Source organism: Ranitomeya imitator, chromosome 7, assembly GCF_032444005.1.
Source record: "Ranitomeya imitator isolate aRanImi1 chromosome 7, aRanImi1.pri, whole genome shotgun sequence".
In the NCBI taxonomy this organism is placed as follows: domain Eukaryota; kingdom Metazoa; phylum Chordata; class Amphibia; order Anura; family Dendrobatidae; genus Ranitomeya; species Ranitomeya imitator.
In genome coordinates, this window is record NC_091288.1 from 140834489 (window position 1) to 140851370 (window position 16882).

Consider the following 16882-nt stretch of genomic DNA (forward strand, 5'->3'; position numbering starts at 1 on the left):
ACATTCTTCATCTCACAATTGCACTATCAGTAAAGACGTAGCCAAGGTAAATTTGAGGTTTCATGCAAGTAAAAATCCCATTTTTAAGATAGGAAGTTTCCTATCAGAAAATCAAGATTTTCTGTTTACTAAACAGGCACTTAGACCAACTAAGCCAAAGGACAAAAAGGTGTGATACTTTAGAAAGCCTGCTTAGCGAGTCAGATGCATAAAGAGGAGGAATTTCAAAATAAAATCCACTGGTTTTAAGTTGTCATGATTGATGCCATCTTTCTTCCTTTTTGGCCCTTATACAGAAGACATTCTTCATCTCACAATTGCACTATCAGTAAAGACGTAGCCAAGGTAAATTTGAGGTTTCATGCAAGTGAAAATCCCATTTTTAAGATAGGAAGTTTCCTATCAGAAAATCAAGATTTTCTGTTTACTAAACAGGCACTTAGACCAACTAAGCCAAAGGACAAAAAGGTGTGATACTTTAGAAAGCCTGCTTAGCGAGTCAGATGCATAAAGAGGAGGAATTTCAAAAAAAAAATCCACTGGTTTTAAGTTGTCATGATTGATGCCATCTTTCTTCCTTTTTGGCCCTTATACAGAAGACATTCTTCATCTCACAATTGCACTATCAGTAAAGACGTAGCCAAGGTAAATTTGAGGTTTCATGCAAGTGAAAATCCCATTTTTAAGATAGGAAGTTTCTTTTTGAGATGATGAAAACAAGGCACTGCTGAGATTCGAACTCAGGATCTCCTGTTTACTAGACAGGCGCTTTAACCAACTAAGCCACAGCACCACAAGCTGGAAAGCCTATGAAATGCAATAGAATCTGGATCGATGACAAGGCCTTGGGTTTTGAAGTTCCATAATTGAATGATCCATCTTCTAGCACAGCTTCAACTTGGTACTTGTTTTTTCTTCCAAGTTATGACACAGAATAGGCAGATTGAAGGAATGCCACAGCAGGGCCAAAAGAGTTTGCCCCAATCTAACTGTAAAGAATAGACACTGTAATATCTTCAACGAAAACACACTGACCCGTAAAAATAATCATTACATCTTTTCTCCTTAGCGCATGCACACCATGTAGACGAGGTGGCCGAGTGGTTAAGGCGATGGACTGCTAATCTATTGTGCTCTGCATGCATGGGTTCGAATCCCATCCTCGTCGGTTTATTCTGCTTGTTTCATGTTGTATTGTTTTGTTTTCATTTCTAGCCAAAGCGGTAGATACGTCAAGCTTGAAAGTTTATCTTCCTTTTTAAGAAAGCTGCTATCAAACTTTGCAGAGTTAGAAGTGTAATTCCACTGGTTTTATTTTGAAATGCTTGATGCCATCCTTTATTCTCTAAAGAAAGTTATATCGTCTAATTCCTTTTTAAGCGTTTCGACAGCAGAGATTTTTTTTCTCTCAACTGCACTATGTTTTGACTGTGGTAAAGACTTGTTTAATGTCATACAAGAACAAAAGTCCACCTTTTTTTGGCTAAAATGACCCAAACTGAGATGAAGAAAGAAAACCACTGCTGACGTTCGAAATCAAGATTTTCTGTTTACTAAACAGGCACTTAGACCAACTAAGCCAAAGGACAAAAAGGTGTGATACTTTAGAAAGCCTGCTTAGCGAGTCAGATGCATAAAGAGGAGGAATTTCAAAATAAAATCCACTGGTTTTAAGTTGTCATGATTGATGCCATCTTTCTTCCTTTTTGGCCCTTATACAGAAGACATTCTTCATCTCACAATTGCACTATCAGTAAAGACGTAGCCAAGGTAAATTTGAGGTTTCATGCAAGTGAAAATCCCATTTTTAAGATAGGAAGTTTCCTATCAGAAAATCAAGATTTTCTGTTTACTAAACAGGCACTTAGACCAACTAAGCCAAAGGACAAAAAGGTGTGATACTTTAGAAAGCCTGCTTAGCGAGTCAGATGCATAAAGAGGAGGAATTTCAAAATAAAATCCACTGGTTTTAAGTTGTTATGATTGATGCCATCTTTCTTCCTTTTTGGCCCTTATACAGAAGACATTCTTCATCTCACAATTGCACTATCAGTAAAGACGTAGCCAAGGTAAATTTGAGGTTTCATGCAAGTGAAAATCCCATTTTTAAGATAGGAAGTTTCTTTTTGAGATGATGAAAACAAGGCACTGCTGAGATTCGAACTCAGGATCTCCTGTTTACTAGACAGGCGCTTTAACCAACTAAGCCACAGCACCACAAGCTGGAAAGCCTATGAAATGCAATAGAATCTGGATCGATGACAAGGCCTTGGGTTTTGAAGTTCCATAATTGAATGATCCATCTTCTAGCACAGCTTCAACTTGGTACTTGTTTTTCTTCCAAGTTATGACACAGAATAGGCAGATTGAAGGAATGCCACAGCAGGGCCAAAAGAGTTTGCCCCAATCTAACTGTAAAGAATAGACACTGTAATATCTTCAACGAAAACACACTGACCCGTAAAAATAATCATTACATCTTTTCTCCTTAGCGCATGCACACCATGTAGACGAGGTGGCCGAGTGGTTAAGGCGATGGACTGCTAATCTATTGTGCTCTGCATGCATGGGTTCGAATCCCATCCTCGTCGGTTTATTCTGCTTGTTTCATGTTGTATTGTTTTGTTTTCATTTCTAGCCAAAGCGGTAGATACGTCAAGCTTGAAAGTTTATCTTCCTTTTTAAGAAAGCTGCTATCAAACTTTGCAGAGTTAGAAGTGTAATTCCACTGGTTTTATTTTGAAATGCTTGATGCCATCCTTTATTCTCTAAAGAAAGTTATATCGTCTAATTCCTTTTTAAGCGTTTCGACAGCAGAGATTTTTTTTCTCTCAACTGCACTATGTTTTGACTGTGGTAAAGACTTGTTTAATGTCATACAAGAACAAAAGTCCACCTTTTTTTGGCTAAAATGACCCAAACTGAGATGAAGAAAGAAAACCACTGCTGACGTTCGAAATCAAGATTTTCTGTTTACTAAACAGGCACTTAGACCAACTAAGCCAAAGGACAAAAAGGTGTGATACTTTAGAAAGCCTGCTTAGCGAGTCAGATGCATAAAGAGGAGGAATTTCAAAATAAAATCCACTGGTTTTAAGTTGTCATGATTGATGCCATCTTTCTTCCTTTTTGGCCCTTATACAGAAGACATTCTTCATCTCACAATTGCACTATCAGTAAAGACGTAGCCAAGGTAAATTTGAGGTTTCATGCAAGTGAAAATCCCATTTTTAAGATAGGAAGTTTCCTATCAGAAAATCAAGATTTTCTGTTTACTAAACAGGCACTTAGACCAACTAAGCCAAAGGACAAAAAGGTGTGATACTTTAGAAAGCCTGCTTAGCGAGTCAGATGCATAAAGAGGAGGAATTTCAAAATAAAATCCACTGGTTTTAAGTTGTTATGATTGATGCCATCTTTCTTCCTTTTTGGCCCTTATACAGAAGACATTCTTCATCTCACAATTGCACTATCAGTAAAGACGTAGCCAAGGTAAATTTGAGGTTTCATGCAAGTGAAAATCCCATTTTTAAGATAGGAAGTTTCTTTTTGAGATGATGAAAACAAGGCACTGCTGAGATTCGAACTCAGGATCTCCTGTTTACTAGACAGGCGCTTTAACCAACTAAGCCACAGCACCACAAGCTGGAAAGCCTATGAAATGCAATAGAATCTGGATCGATGACAAGGCCTTGGGTTTTGAAGTTCCATAATTGAATGATCCATCTTCTAGCACAGCTTCAACTTGGTACTTGTTTTTCTTCCAAGTTATGACACAGAATAGGCAGATTGAAGGAATGCCACAGCAGGGCCAAAAGAGTTTGCCCCAATCTAACTGTAAAGAATAGACACTGTAATATCTTCAACGAAAACACACTGACCCGTAAAAATAATCATTACATCTTTTCTCCTTAGCGCATGCACACCATGTAGACGAGGTGGCCGAGTGGTTAAGGCGATGGACTGCTAATCTATTGTGCTCTGCATGCATGGGTTCGAATCCCATCCTCGTCGGTTTATTCTGCTTGTTTCATGTTGTATTGTTTTGTTTTCATTTCTAGCCAAAGCGGTAGATACGTCAAGCTTGAAAGTTTATCTTCCTTTTTAAGAAAGCTGCTATCAAACTTTGCAGAGTTAGAAGTGTAATTCCACTGGTTTTATTTTGAAATGCTTGATGCCATCCTTTATTCTCTAAAGAAAGTTATATCGTCTAATTCCTTTTTAAGCGTTTCGACAGCAGAGATTTTTTTTCTCTCAACTGCACTATGTTTTGACTGTGGTAAAGACTTGTTTAATGTCATACAAGAACAAAAGTCCACCTTTTTTTGGCTAAAATGACCCAAACTGAGATGAAGAAAGAAAACCACTGCTGACGTTCGAAATCAAGATTTTCTGTTTACTAAACAGGCACTTAGACCAACTAAGCCAAAGGACAAAAAGGTGTGATACTTTAGAAAGCCTGCTTAGCGAGTCAGATGCATAAAGAGGAGGAATTTCAAAATAAAATCCACTGGTTTTAAGTTGTCATGATTGATGCCATCTTTCTTCCTTTTTGGCCCTTATACAGAAGACATTCTTCATCTCACAATTGCACTATCAGTAAAGACGTAGCCAAGGTAAATTTGAGGTTTCATGCAAGTGAAAATCCCATTTTTAAGATAGGAAGTTTCCTATCAGAAAATCAAGATTTTCTGTTTACTAAACAGGCACTTAGACCAACTAAGCCAAAGGACAAAAAGGTGTGATACTTTAGAAAGCCTGCTTAGCGAGTCAGATGCATAAAGAGGAGGAATTTCAAAATAAAATCCACTGGTTTTAAGTTGTCATGATTGATGCCATCTTTCTTCCTTTTTGGCCCTTATACAGAAGACATTCTTCATCTCACAATTGCACTATCAGTAAAGACGTAGCCAAGGTAAATTTGAGGTTTCATGCAAGTGAAAATCCCATTTTTAAGATAGGAAGTTTCCTATCAGAAAATCAAGATTTTCTGTTTACTAAACAGGCACTTAGACCAACTAAGCCAAAGGACAAAAAGGTGTGATACTTTAGAAAGCCTGCTTAGCGAGTCAGATGCATAAAGAGGAGGAATTTCAAAATAAAATCCACTGGTTTTAAGTTGTTATGATTGATGCCATCTTTCTTCCTTTTTGGCCCTTATACAGAAGACATTCTTCATCTCACAATTGCACTATCAGTAAAGACGTAGCCAAGGTAAATTTGAGGTTTCATGCAAGTGAAAATCCCATTTTTAAGATAGGAAGTTTCTTTTTGAGATGATGAAAACAAGGCACTGCTGAGATTCGAACTCAGGATCTCCTGTTTACTAGACAGGCGCTTTAACCAACTAAGCCACAGCACCACAAGCTGGAAAGCCTATGAAATGCAATAGAATCTGGATCGATGACAAGGCCTTGGGTTTTGAAGTTCCATAATTGAATGATCCATCTTCTAGCACAGCTTCAACTTGGTACTTGTTTTTCTTCCAAGTTATGACACAGAATAGGCAGATTGAAGGAATGCCACAGCAGGGCCAAAAGAGTTTGCCCCAATCTAACTGTAAAGAATAGACACTGTAATATCTTCAACGAAAACACACTGACCCGTAAAAATAATCATTACATCTTTTCTCCTTAGCGCATGCACACCATGTAGACGAGGTGGCCGAGTGGTTAAGGCGATGGACTGCTAATCTATTGTGCTCTGCATGCATGGGTTCGAATCCCATCCTCGTCGGTTTATTCTGCTTGTTTCATGTTGTATTGTTTTGTTTTCATTTCTAGCCAAAGCGGTAGATACGTCAAGCTTGAAAGTTTATCTTCCTTTTTAAGAAAGCTGCTATCAAACTTTGCAGAGTTAGAAGTGTAATTCCACTGGTTTTATTTTGAAATGCTTGATGCCATCCTTTATTCTCTAAAGAAAGTTATATCGTCTAATTCCTTTTTAAGCGTTTCGACAGCAGAGATTTTTTTTCTCTCAACTGCACTATGTTTTGACTGTGGTAAAGACTTGTTTAATGTCATACAAGAACAAAAGTCCACCTTTTTTTGGCTAAAATGACCCAAACTGAGATGAAGAAAGAAAACCACTGCTGACGTTCGAAATCAAGATTTTCTGTTTACTAAACAGGCACTTAGACCAACTAAGCCAAAGGACAAAAAGGTGTGATACTTTAGAAAGCCTGCTTAGCGAGTCAGATGCATAAAGAGGAGGAATTTCAAAATAAAATCCACTGGTTTTAAGTTGTCATGATTGATGCCATCTTTCTTCCTTTTTGGCCCTTATACAGAAGACATTCTTCATCTCACAATTGCACTATCAGTAAAGACGTAGCCAAGGTAAATTTGAGGTTTCATGCAAGTGAAAATCCCATTTTTAAGATAGGAAGTTTCCTATCAGAAAATCAAGATTTTCTGTTTACTAAACAGGCACTTAGACCAACTAAGCCAAAGGACAAAAAGGTGTGATACTTTAGAAAGCCTGCTTAGCGAGTCAGATGCATAAAGAGGAGGAATTTCAAAATAAAATCCACTGGTTTTAAGTTGTTATGATTGATGCCATCTTTCTTCCTTTTTGGCCCTTATACAGAAGACATTCTTCATCTCACAATTGCACTATCAGTAAAGACGTAGCCAAGGTAAATTTGAGGTTTCATGCAAGTGAAAATCCCATTTTTAAGATAGGAAGTTTCTTTTTGAGATGATGAAAACAAGGCACTGCTGAGATTCGAACTCAGGATCTCCTGTTTACTAGACAGGCGCTTTAACCAACTAAGCCACAGCACCACAAGCTGGAAAGCCTATGAAATGCAATAGAATCTGGATCGATGACAAGGCCTTGGGTTTTGAAGTTCCATAATTGAATGATCCATCTTCTAGCACAGCTTCAACTTGGTACTTGTTTTTCTTCCAAGTTATGACACAGAATAGGCAGATTGAAGGAATGCCACAGCAGGGCCAAAAGAGTTTGCCCCAATCTAACTGTAAAGAATAGACACTGTAATATCTTCAACGAAAACACACTGACCCGTAAAAATAATCATTACATCTTTTCTCCTTAGCGCATGCACACCATGTAGACGAGGTGGCCGAGTGGTTAAGGCGATGGACTGCTAATCTATTGTGCTCTGCATGCATGGGTTCGAATCCCATCCTCGTCGGTTTATTCTGCTTGTTTCATGTTGTATTGTTTTGTTTTCATTTCTAGCCAAAGCGGTAGATACGTCAAGCTTGAAAGTTTATCTTCCTTTTTAAGAAAGCTGCTATCAAACTTTGCAGAGTTAGAAGTGTAATTCCACTGGTTTTATTTTGAAATGCTTGATGCCATCCTTTATTCTCTAAAGAAAGTTATATCGTCTAATTCCTTTTTAAGCGTTTCGACAGCAGAGATTTTTTTTCTCTCAACTGCACTATGTTTTGACTGTGGTAAAGACTTGTTTAATGTCATACAAGAACAAAAGTCCACCTTTTTTTGGCTAAAATGACCCAAACTGAGATGAAGAAAGAAAACCACTGCTGACGTTCGAAATCAAGATTTTCTGTTTACTAAACAGGCACTTAGACCAACTAAGCCAAAGGACAAAAAGGTGTGATACTTTAGAAAGCCTGCTTAGCGAGTCAGATGCATAAAGAGGAGGAATTTCAAAATAAAATCCACTGGTTTTAAGTTGTCATGATTGATGCCATCTTTCTTCCTTTTTGGCCCTTATACAGAAGACATTCTTCATCTCACAATTGCACTATCAGTAAAGACGTAGCCAAGGTAAATTTGAGGTTTCATGCAAGTGAAAATCCCATTTTTAAGATAGGAAGTTTCCTATCAGAAAATCAAGATTTTCTGTTTACTAAACAGGCACTTAGACCAACTAAGCCAAAGGACAAAAAGGTGTGATACTTTAGAAAGCCTGCTTAGCGAGTCAGATGCATAAAGAGGAGGAATTTCAAAATAAAATCCACTGGTTTTAAGTTGTTATGATTGATGCCATCTTTCTTCCTTTTTGGCCCTTATACAGAAGACATTCTTCATCTCACAATTGCACTATCAGTAAAGACGTAGCCAAGGTAAATTTGAGGTTTCATGCAAGTGAAAATCCCATTTTTAAGATAGGAAGTTTCTTTTTGAGATGATGAAAACAAGGCACTGCTGAGATTCGAACTCAGGATCTCCTGTTTACTAGACAGGCGCTTTAACCAACTAAGCCACAGCACCACAAGCTGGAAAGCCTATGAAATGCAATAGAATCTGGATCGATGACAAGGCCTTGGGTTTTGAAGTTCCATAATTGAATGATCCATCTTCTAGCACAGCTTCAACTTGGTACTTGTTTTTCTTCCAAGTTATGACACAGAATAGGCAGATTGAAGGAATGCCACAGCAGGGCCAAAAGAGTTTGCCCCAATCTAACTGTAAAGAATAGACACTGTAATATCTTCAACGAAAACACACTGACCCGTAAAAATAATCATTACATCTTTTCTCCTTAGCGCATGCACACCATGTAGACGAGGTGGCCGAGTGGTTAAGGCGATGGACTGCTAATCTATTGTGCTCTGCATGCATGGGTTCGAATCCCATCCTCGTCGGTTTATTCTGCTTGTTTCATGTTGTATTGTTTTGTTTTCATTTCTAGCCAAAGCGGTAGATACGTCAAGCTTGAAAGTTTATCTTCCTTTTTAAGAAAGCTGCTATCAAACTTTGCAGAGTTAGAAGTGTAATTCCACTGGTTTTATTTTGAAATGCTTGATGCCATCCTTTATTCTCTAAAGAAAGTTATATCGTCTAATTCCTTTTTAAGCGTTTCGACAGCAGAGATTTTTTTTCTCTCAACTGCACTATGTTTTGACTGTGGTAAAGACTTGTTTAATGTCATACAAGAACAAAAGTCCACCTTTTTTTGGCTAAAATGACCCAAACTGAGATGAAGAAAGAAAACCACTGCTGACGTTCGAAATCAAGATTTTCTGTTTACTAAACAGGCACTTAGACCAACTAAGCCAAAGGACAAAAAGGTGTGATACTTTAGAAAGCCTGCTTAGCGAGTCAGATGCATAAAGAGGAGGAATTTCAAAATAAAATCCACTGGTTTTAAGTTGTCATGATTGATGCCATCTTTCTTCCTTTTTGGCCCTTATACAGAAGACATTCTTCATCTCACAATTGCACTATCAGTAAAGACGTAGCCAAGGTAAATTTGAGGTTTCATGCAAGTGAAAATCCCATTTTTAAGATAGGAAGTTTCCTATCAGAAAATCAAGATTTTCTGTTTACTAAACAGGCACTTAGACCAACTAAGCCAAAGGACAAAAAGGTGTGATACTTTAGAAAGCCTGCTTAGCGAGTCAGATGCATAAAGAGGAGGAATTTCAAAATAAAATCCACTGGTTTTAAGTTGTCATGATTGATGCCATCTTTCTTCCTTTTTGGCCCTTATACAGAAGACATTCTTCATCTCACAATTGCACTATCAGTAAAGACGTAGCCAAGGTAAATTTGAGGTTTCATGCAAGTGAAAATCCCATTTTTAAGATAGGAAGTTTCCTATCAGAAAATCAAGATTTTCTGTTTACTAAACAGGCACTTAGACCAACTAAGCCAAAGGACAAAAAGGTGTGATACTTTAGAAAGCCTGCTTAGCGAGTCAGATGCATAAAGAGGAGGAATTTCAAAATAAAATCCACTGGTTTTAAGTTGTTATGATTGATGCCATCTTTCTTCCTTTTTGGCCCTTATACAGAAGACATTCTTCATCTCACAATTGCACTATCAGTAAAGACGTAGCCAAGGTAAATTTGAGGTTTCATGCAAGTGAAAATCCCATTTTTAAGATAGGAAGTTTCTTTTTGAGATGATGAAAACAAGGCACTGCTGAGATTCGAACTCAGGATCTCCTGTTTACTAGACAGGCGCTTTAACCAACTAAGCCACAGCACCACAAGCTGGAAAGCCTATGAAATGCAATAGAATCTGGATCGATGACAAGGCCTTGGGTTTTGAAGTTCCATAATTGAATGATCCATCTTCTAGCACAGCTTCAACTTGGTACTTGTTTTTCTTCCAAGTTATGACACAGAATAGGCAGATTGAAGGAATGCCACAGCAGGGCCAAAAGAGTTTGCCCCAATCTAACTGTAAAGAATAGACACTGTAATATCTTCAACGAAAACACACTGACCCGTAAAAATAATCATTACATCTTTTCTCCTTAGCGCATGCACACCATGTAGACGAGGTGGCCGAGTGGTTAAGGCGATGGACTGCTAATCTATTGTGCTCTGCATGCATGGGTTCGAATCCCATCCTCGTCGGTTTATTCTGCTTGTTTCATGTTGTATTGTTTTGTTTTCATTTCTAGCCAAAGCGGTAGATACGTCAAGCTTGAAAGTTTATCTTCCTTTTTAAGAAAGCTGCTATCAAACTTTGCAGAGTTAGAAGTGTAATTCCACTGGTTTTATTTTGAAATGCTTGATGCCATCCTTTATTCTCTAAAGAAAGTTATATCGTCTAATTCCTTTTTAAGCGTTTCGACAGCAGAGATTTTTTTTCTCTCAACTGCACTATGTTTTGACTGTGGTAAAGACTTGTTTAATGTCATACAAGAACAAAAGTCCACCTTTTTTTGGCTAAAATGACCCAAACTGAGATGAAGAAAGAAAACCACTGCTGACGTTCGAAATCAAGATTTTCTGTTTACTAAACAGGCACTTAGACCAACTAAGCCAAAGGACAAAAAGGTGTGATACTTTAGAAAGCCTGCTTAGCGAGTCAGATGCATAAAGAGGAGGAATTTCAAAATAAAATCCACTGGTTTTAAGTTGTCATGATTGATGCCATCTTTCTTCCTTTTTGGCCCTTATACAGAAGACATTCTTCATCTCACAATTGCACTATCAGTAAAGACGTAGCCAAGGTAAATTTGAGGTTTCATGCAAGTGAAAATCCCATTTTTAAGATAGGAAGTTTCCTATCAGAAAATCAAGATTTTCTGTTTACTAAACAGGCACTTAGACCAACTAAGCCAAAGGACAAAAAGGTGTGATACTTTAGAAAGCCTGCTTAGCGAGTCAGATGCATAAAGAGGAGGAATTTCAAAATAAAATCCACTGGTTTTAAGTTGTTATGATTGATGCCATCTTTCTTCCTTTTTGGCCCTTATACAGAAGACATTCTTCATCTCACAATTGCACTATCAGTAAAGACGTAGCCAAGGTAAATTTGAGGTTTCATGCAAGTGAAAATCCCATTTTTAAGATAGGAAGTTTCTTTTTGAGATGATGAAAACAAGGCACTGCTGAGATTCGAACTCAGGATCTCCTGTTTACTAGACAGGCGCTTTAACCAACTAAGCCACAGCACCACAAGCTGGAAAGCCTATGAAATGCAATAGAATCTGGATCGATGACAAGGCCTTGGGTTTTGAAGTTCCATAATTGAATGATCCATCTTCTAGCACAGCTTCAACTTGGTACTTGTTTTTCTTCCAAGTTATGACACAGAATAGGCAGATTGAAGGAATGCCACAGCAGGGCCAAAAGAGTTTGCCCCAATCTAACTGTAAAGAATAGACACTGTAATATCTTCAACGAAAACACACTGACCCGTAAAAATAATCATTACATCTTTTCTCCTTAGCGCATGCACACCATGTAGACGAGGTGGCCGAGTGGTTAAGGCGATGGACTGCTAATCTATTGTGCTCTGCATGCATGGGTTCGAATCCCATCCTCGTCGGTTTATTCTGCTTGTTTCATGTTGTATTGTTTTGTTTTCATTTCTAGCCAAAGCGGTAGATACGTCAAGCTTGAAAGTTTATCTTCCTTTTTAAGAAAGCTGCTATCAAACTTTGCAGAGTTAGAAGTGTAATTCCACTGGTTTTATTTTGAAATGCTTGATGCCATCCTTTATTCTCTAAAGAAAGTTATATCGTCTAATTCCTTTTTAAGCGTTTCGACAGCAGAGATTTTTTTTCTCTCAACTGCACTATGTTTTGACTGTGGTAAAGACTTGTTTAATGTCATACAAGAACAAAAGTCCACCTTTTTTTGGCTAAAATGACCCAAACTGAGATGAAGAAAGAAAACCACTGCTGACGTTCGAAATCAAGATTTTCTGTTTACTAAACAGGCACTTAGACCAACTAAGCCAAAGGACAAAAAGGTGTGATACTTTAGAAAGCCTGCTTAGCGAGTCAGATGCATAAAGAGGAGGAATTTCAAAATAAAATCCACTGGTTTTAAGTTGTCATGATTGATGCCATCTTTCTTCCTTTTTGGCCCTTATACAGAAGACATTCTTCATCTCACAATTGCACTATCAGTAAAGACGTAGCCAAGGTAAATTTGAGGTTTCATGCAAGTGAAAATCCCATTTTTAAGATAGGAAGTTTCCTATCAGAAAATCAAGATTTTCTGTTTACTAAACAGGCACTTAGACCAACTAAGCCAAAGGACAAAAAGGTGTGATACTTTAGAAAGCCTGCTTAGCGAGTCAGATGCATAAAGAGGAGGAATTTCAAAATAAAATCCACTGGTTTTAAGTTGTTATGATTGATGCCATCTTTCTTCCTTTTTGGCCCTTATACAGAAGACATTCTTCATCTCACAATTGCACTATCAGTAAAGACGTAGCCAAGGTAAATTTGAGGTTTCATGCAAGTGAAAATCCCATTTTTAAGATAGGAAGTTTCTTTTTGAGATGATGAAAACAAGGCACTGCTGAGATTCGAACTCAGGATCTCCTGTTTACTAGACAGGCGCTTTAACCAACTAAGCCACAGCACCACAAGCTGGAAAGCCTATGAAATGCAATAGAATCTGGATCGATGACAAGGCCTTGGGTTTTGAAGTTCCATAATTGAATGATCCATCTTCTAGCACAGCTTCAACTTGGTACTTGTTTTTCTTCCAAGTTATGACACAGAATAGGCAGATTGAAGGAATGCCACAGCAGGGCCAAAAGAGTTTGCCCCAATCTAACTGTAAAGGATAGACACTGTAATATCTTCAACGAAAACACACTGACCCGTAAAAATAATCATTACATCTTTTCTCCTTAGCGCATGCGCGCCATGTAGACGAGGTGGCCGAGTGGTTAAGGCGATGGACTGCTAATCCATTGTGCTCTGCATGCATGGGTTCGAATCCCATCCTCGTCGGTTTATTCTGCTTGTTTCATGTTGTATTGTTTTGTTTTCATTTCTAGCCAAAGCGGTAGATACGTCAAGCTTGAAAGTTTATCTTCCTTTTTAAGAAAGCTGCTATCAAACTTTGCAGAGTTAGAAGTGTAATTCCACTGGTTTTATTTTGAAATGCTTGATGCCATCCTTTATTCTCTAAAGAAAGTTATATCGTCTAATTCCTTTTTAAGCGTTTCGACAGCAGAGATTTTTTTTCTCTCAACTGCACTATGTTTTGACTGTGGTAAAGACTTGTTTAATGTCATACAAGAACAAAAGTCCACCTTTTTTTGGCTAAAATGACCCAAACTGAGATGAAGAAAGAAAACCACTGCTGACGTTCGAAATCAAGATTTTCTGTTTACTAAACAGGCACTTAGACCAACTAAGCCAAAGGACAAAAAGGTGTGATACTTTAGAAAGCCTGCTTAGCGAGTCAGATGCATAAAGAGGAGGAATTTCAAAATAAAATCCACTGGTTTTAAGTTGTCATGATTGATGCCATCTTTCTTCCTTTTTGGCCCTTATACAGAAGACATTCTTCATCTCACAATTGCACTATCAGTAAAGACGTAGCCAAGGTAAATTTGAGGTTTCATGCAAGTGAAAATCCCATTTTTAAGATAGGAAGTTTCCTATCAGAAAATCAAGATTTTCTGTTTACTAAACAGGCACTTAGACCAACTAAGCCAAAGGACAAAAAGGTGTGATACTTTAGAAAGCCTGCTTAGCGAGTCAGATGCATAAAGAGGAGGAATTTCAAAATAAAATCCACTGGTTTTAAGTTGTTATGATTGATGCCATCTTTCTTCCTTTTTGGCCCTTATACAGAAGACATTCTTCATCTCACAATTGCACTATCAGTAAAGACGTAGCCAAGGTAAATTTGAGGTTTCATGCAAGTGAAAATCCCATTTTTAAGATAGGAAGTTTCCTATCAGAAAATCAAGATTTTCTGTTTACTAAACAGGCACTTAGACCAACTAAGCCAAAGGACAAAAAGGTGTGATACTTTAGAAAGCCTGCTTAGCGAGTCAGATGCATAAAGAGGAGGAATTTCAAAATAAAATCCACTGGTTTTAAGTTGTCATGATTGATGCCATCTTTCTTCCTTTTTGGCCCTTATACAGAAGACATTCTTCATCTCACAATTGCACTATCAGTAAAGACGTAGCCAAGGTAAATTTGAGGTTTCATGCAAGTGAAAATCCCATTTTTAAGATAGGAAGTTTCTTTTTGAGATGATGAAAACAAGGCACTGCTGAGATTCGAACTCAGGATCTCCTGTTTACTAGACAGGCGCTTTAACCAACTAAGCCACAGCACCACAAGCTGGAAAGCCTATGAAATGCAATAGAATCTGGATCGATGACAAGGCCTTGGGTTTTGAAGTTCCATAATTGAATGATCCATCTTCTAGCACAGCTTCAACTTGGTACTTGTTTTTCTTCCAAGTTATGACACAGAATAGGCAGATTGAAGGAATGCCACAGCAGGGCCAAAAGAGTTTGCCCCAATCTAACTGTAAAGGATAGACACTGTAATATCTTCAACGAAAACACACTGACCCGTAAAAATAATCATTACATCTTTTCTCCTTAGCGCATGCGCGCCATGTAGACGAGGTGGCCGAGTGGTTAAGGCGATGGACTGCTAATCCATTGTGCTCTGCATGCATGGGTTCGAATCCCATCCTCGTCGGTTTATTCTGCTTGTTTCATGTTGTATTGTTTTGTTTTCATTTCTAGCCAAAGCGGTAGATACGTCAAGCTTGAAAGTTTATCTTCCTTTTTAAGAAAGCTGCTATCAAACTTTGCAGAGTTAGAAGTGTAATTCCACTGGTTTTATTTTGAAATGCTTGATGCCATCCTTTATTCTCTAAAGAAAGTTATATCGTCTAATTCCTTTTTAAGCGTTTCGACAGCAGAGATTTTTTTTCTCTCAACTGCACTATGTTTTGACTGTGGTAAAGACTTGTTTAATGTCATACAAGAACAAAAGTCCACCTTTTTTTGGCTAAAATGACCCAAACTGAGATGAAGAAAGAAAACCACTGCTGACGTTCGAAATCAAGATTTTCTGTTTACTAAACAGGCACTTAGACCAACTAAGCCAAAGGACAAAAAGGTGTGATACTTTAGAAAGCCTGCTTAGCGAGTCAGATGCATAAAGAGGAGGAATTTCAAAATAAAATCCACTGGTTTTAAGTTGTCATGATTGATGCCATCTTTCTTCCTTTTTGGCCCTTATACAGAAGACATTCTTCATCTCACAATTGCACTATCAGTAAAGACGTAGCCAAGGTAAATTTGAGGTTTCATGCAAGTGAAAATCCCATTTTTAAGATAGGAAGTTTCCTATCAGAAAATCAAGATTTTCTGTTTACTAAACAGGCACTTAGACCAACTAAGCCAAAGGACAAAAAGGTGTGATACTTTAGAAAGCCTGCTTAGCGAGTCAGATGCATAAAGAGGAGGAATTTCAAAATAAAATCCACTGGTTTTAAGTTGTTATGATTGATGCCATCTTTCTTCCTTTTTGGCCCTTATACAGAAGACATTCTTCATCTCACAATTGCACTATCAGTAAAGACGTAGCCAAGGTAAATTTGAGGTTTCATGCAAGTGAAAATCCCATTTTTAAGATAGGAAGTTTCTTTTTGAGATGATGAAAACAAGGCACTGCTGAGATTCGAACTCAGGATCTCCTGTTTACTAGACAGGCGCTTTAACCAACTAAGCCACAGCACCACAAGCTGGAAAGCCTATGAAATGCAATAGAATCTGGATCGTTGACAAGGCCTTGGGTTTTGAAGTTCCATAATTGAATGATCCATCTTCTAGCACAGCTTCAACTTGGTACTTGTTTTTCTTCCAAGTTATGACACAGAATAGGCAGATTGAAGGAATGCCACAGCAGGGCCAAAAGAGTTTGCCCCAATCTAACTGTAAAGAATAGACACTGTAATATCTTCAACGAAAACACACTGACCCGTAAAAATAATCATTACATCTTTTCTCCTTAGCGCATGCACACCATGTAGACGAGGTGGCCGAGTGGTTAAGGCGATGGACTGCTAATCTATTGTGCTCTGCATGCATGGGTTCGAATCCCATCCTCGTCGGTTTATTCTGCTTGTTTCATGTTGTATTGTTTTGTTTTCATTTCTAGCCAAAGCGGTAGATACGTCAAGCTTGAAAGTTTATCTTCCTTTTTAAGAAAGCTGCTATCAAACTTTGCAGAGTTAGAAGTGTAATTCCACTGGTTTTATTTTGAAATGCTTGATGCAATCCTTTATTCTCTAAAGAAAGTTATATCGTCTAATTCCTTTTTAAGCGTTTCGACAGCAGAGATTTTTTTTCTCTCAACTGCACTATGTTTTGACTGTGGTAAAGACTTGTTTAATGTCATACAAGAACAAAAGTCCACCTTTTTTTGGCTAAAATGACCCAAACTGAGATGAAGAAAGAAAACCACTGCTGACGTTCGAAATCAAGATTTTCTGTTTACTAAACAGGCACTTAGACCAACTAAGCCAAAGGACAAAAAGGTGTGATACTTTAGAAAGCCTGCTTAGCGAGTCAGATGCATAAAGAGGAGGAATTTCAAAATAAAATCCACTGGTTTTAAGTTGTCATGATTGATGCCATCTTTCTTCCTTTTTGGCCCTTATACAGAAGACATTCTTCATCTCACAATTGCACTATCAGT

At 37.9% G+C, this 16882-nt stretch overlaps 11 non-coding genes across 11 annotated transcripts; all 11 read right to left on the reverse strand.

Moving 5' to 3' along the window:
• Nucleotides 1–719: 719 nt before the first annotated feature.
• On the reverse strand, nucleotides 720–793 carry TRNAT-AGU (transfer RNA threonine (anticodon AGU)). Its single transcript has one exon. It is a non-coding gene; the product is annotated as a tRNA-Thr (tRNA).
• A 1350-nt stretch (nucleotides 794–2143) lies between these two features.
• Nucleotides 2144–2217, reverse strand: TRNAT-AGU (transfer RNA threonine (anticodon AGU)). The gene has a single exon. It is a non-coding gene; the product is annotated as a tRNA-Thr (tRNA).
• A 1349-nt stretch (nucleotides 2218–3566) lies between these two features.
• On the reverse strand, nucleotides 3567–3640 carry TRNAT-AGU (transfer RNA threonine (anticodon AGU)). The gene has a single exon. It is a non-coding gene; the product is annotated as a tRNA-Thr (tRNA).
• A 1648-nt stretch (nucleotides 3641–5288) lies between these two features.
• TRNAT-AGU (transfer RNA threonine (anticodon AGU)) lies at nucleotides 5289–5362 on the reverse strand. Its single transcript has one exon. It is a non-coding gene; the product is annotated as a tRNA-Thr (tRNA).
• A 1349-nt stretch (nucleotides 5363–6711) lies between these two features.
• On the reverse strand, nucleotides 6712–6785 carry TRNAT-AGU (transfer RNA threonine (anticodon AGU)). The gene has a single exon. It is a non-coding gene; the product is annotated as a tRNA-Thr (tRNA).
• A 1349-nt stretch (nucleotides 6786–8134) lies between these two features.
• Nucleotides 8135–8208, reverse strand: TRNAT-AGU (transfer RNA threonine (anticodon AGU)). Its single transcript has one exon. It is a non-coding gene; the product is annotated as a tRNA-Thr (tRNA).
• Nucleotides 8209–9856: 1648 nt separating this feature from the next.
• On the reverse strand, nucleotides 9857–9930 carry TRNAT-AGU (transfer RNA threonine (anticodon AGU)). The gene has a single exon. It is a non-coding gene; the product is annotated as a tRNA-Thr (tRNA).
• A 1349-nt stretch (nucleotides 9931–11279) lies between these two features.
• TRNAT-AGU (transfer RNA threonine (anticodon AGU)) lies at nucleotides 11280–11353 on the reverse strand. Its single transcript has one exon. It is a non-coding gene; the product is annotated as a tRNA-Thr (tRNA).
• Nucleotides 11354–12702: 1349 nt separating this feature from the next.
• TRNAT-AGU (transfer RNA threonine (anticodon AGU)) lies at nucleotides 12703–12776 on the reverse strand. The gene has a single exon. It is a non-coding gene; the product is annotated as a tRNA-Thr (tRNA).
• A 1648-nt stretch (nucleotides 12777–14424) lies between these two features.
• Nucleotides 14425–14498, reverse strand: TRNAT-AGU (transfer RNA threonine (anticodon AGU)). Its single transcript has one exon. It is a non-coding gene; the product is annotated as a tRNA-Thr (tRNA).
• A 1349-nt stretch (nucleotides 14499–15847) lies between these two features.
• Nucleotides 15848–15921, reverse strand: TRNAT-AGU (transfer RNA threonine (anticodon AGU)). Its single transcript has one exon. It is a non-coding gene; the product is annotated as a tRNA-Thr (tRNA).
• Between the last annotated feature and the right edge of the window lie 961 nt (nucleotides 15922–16882).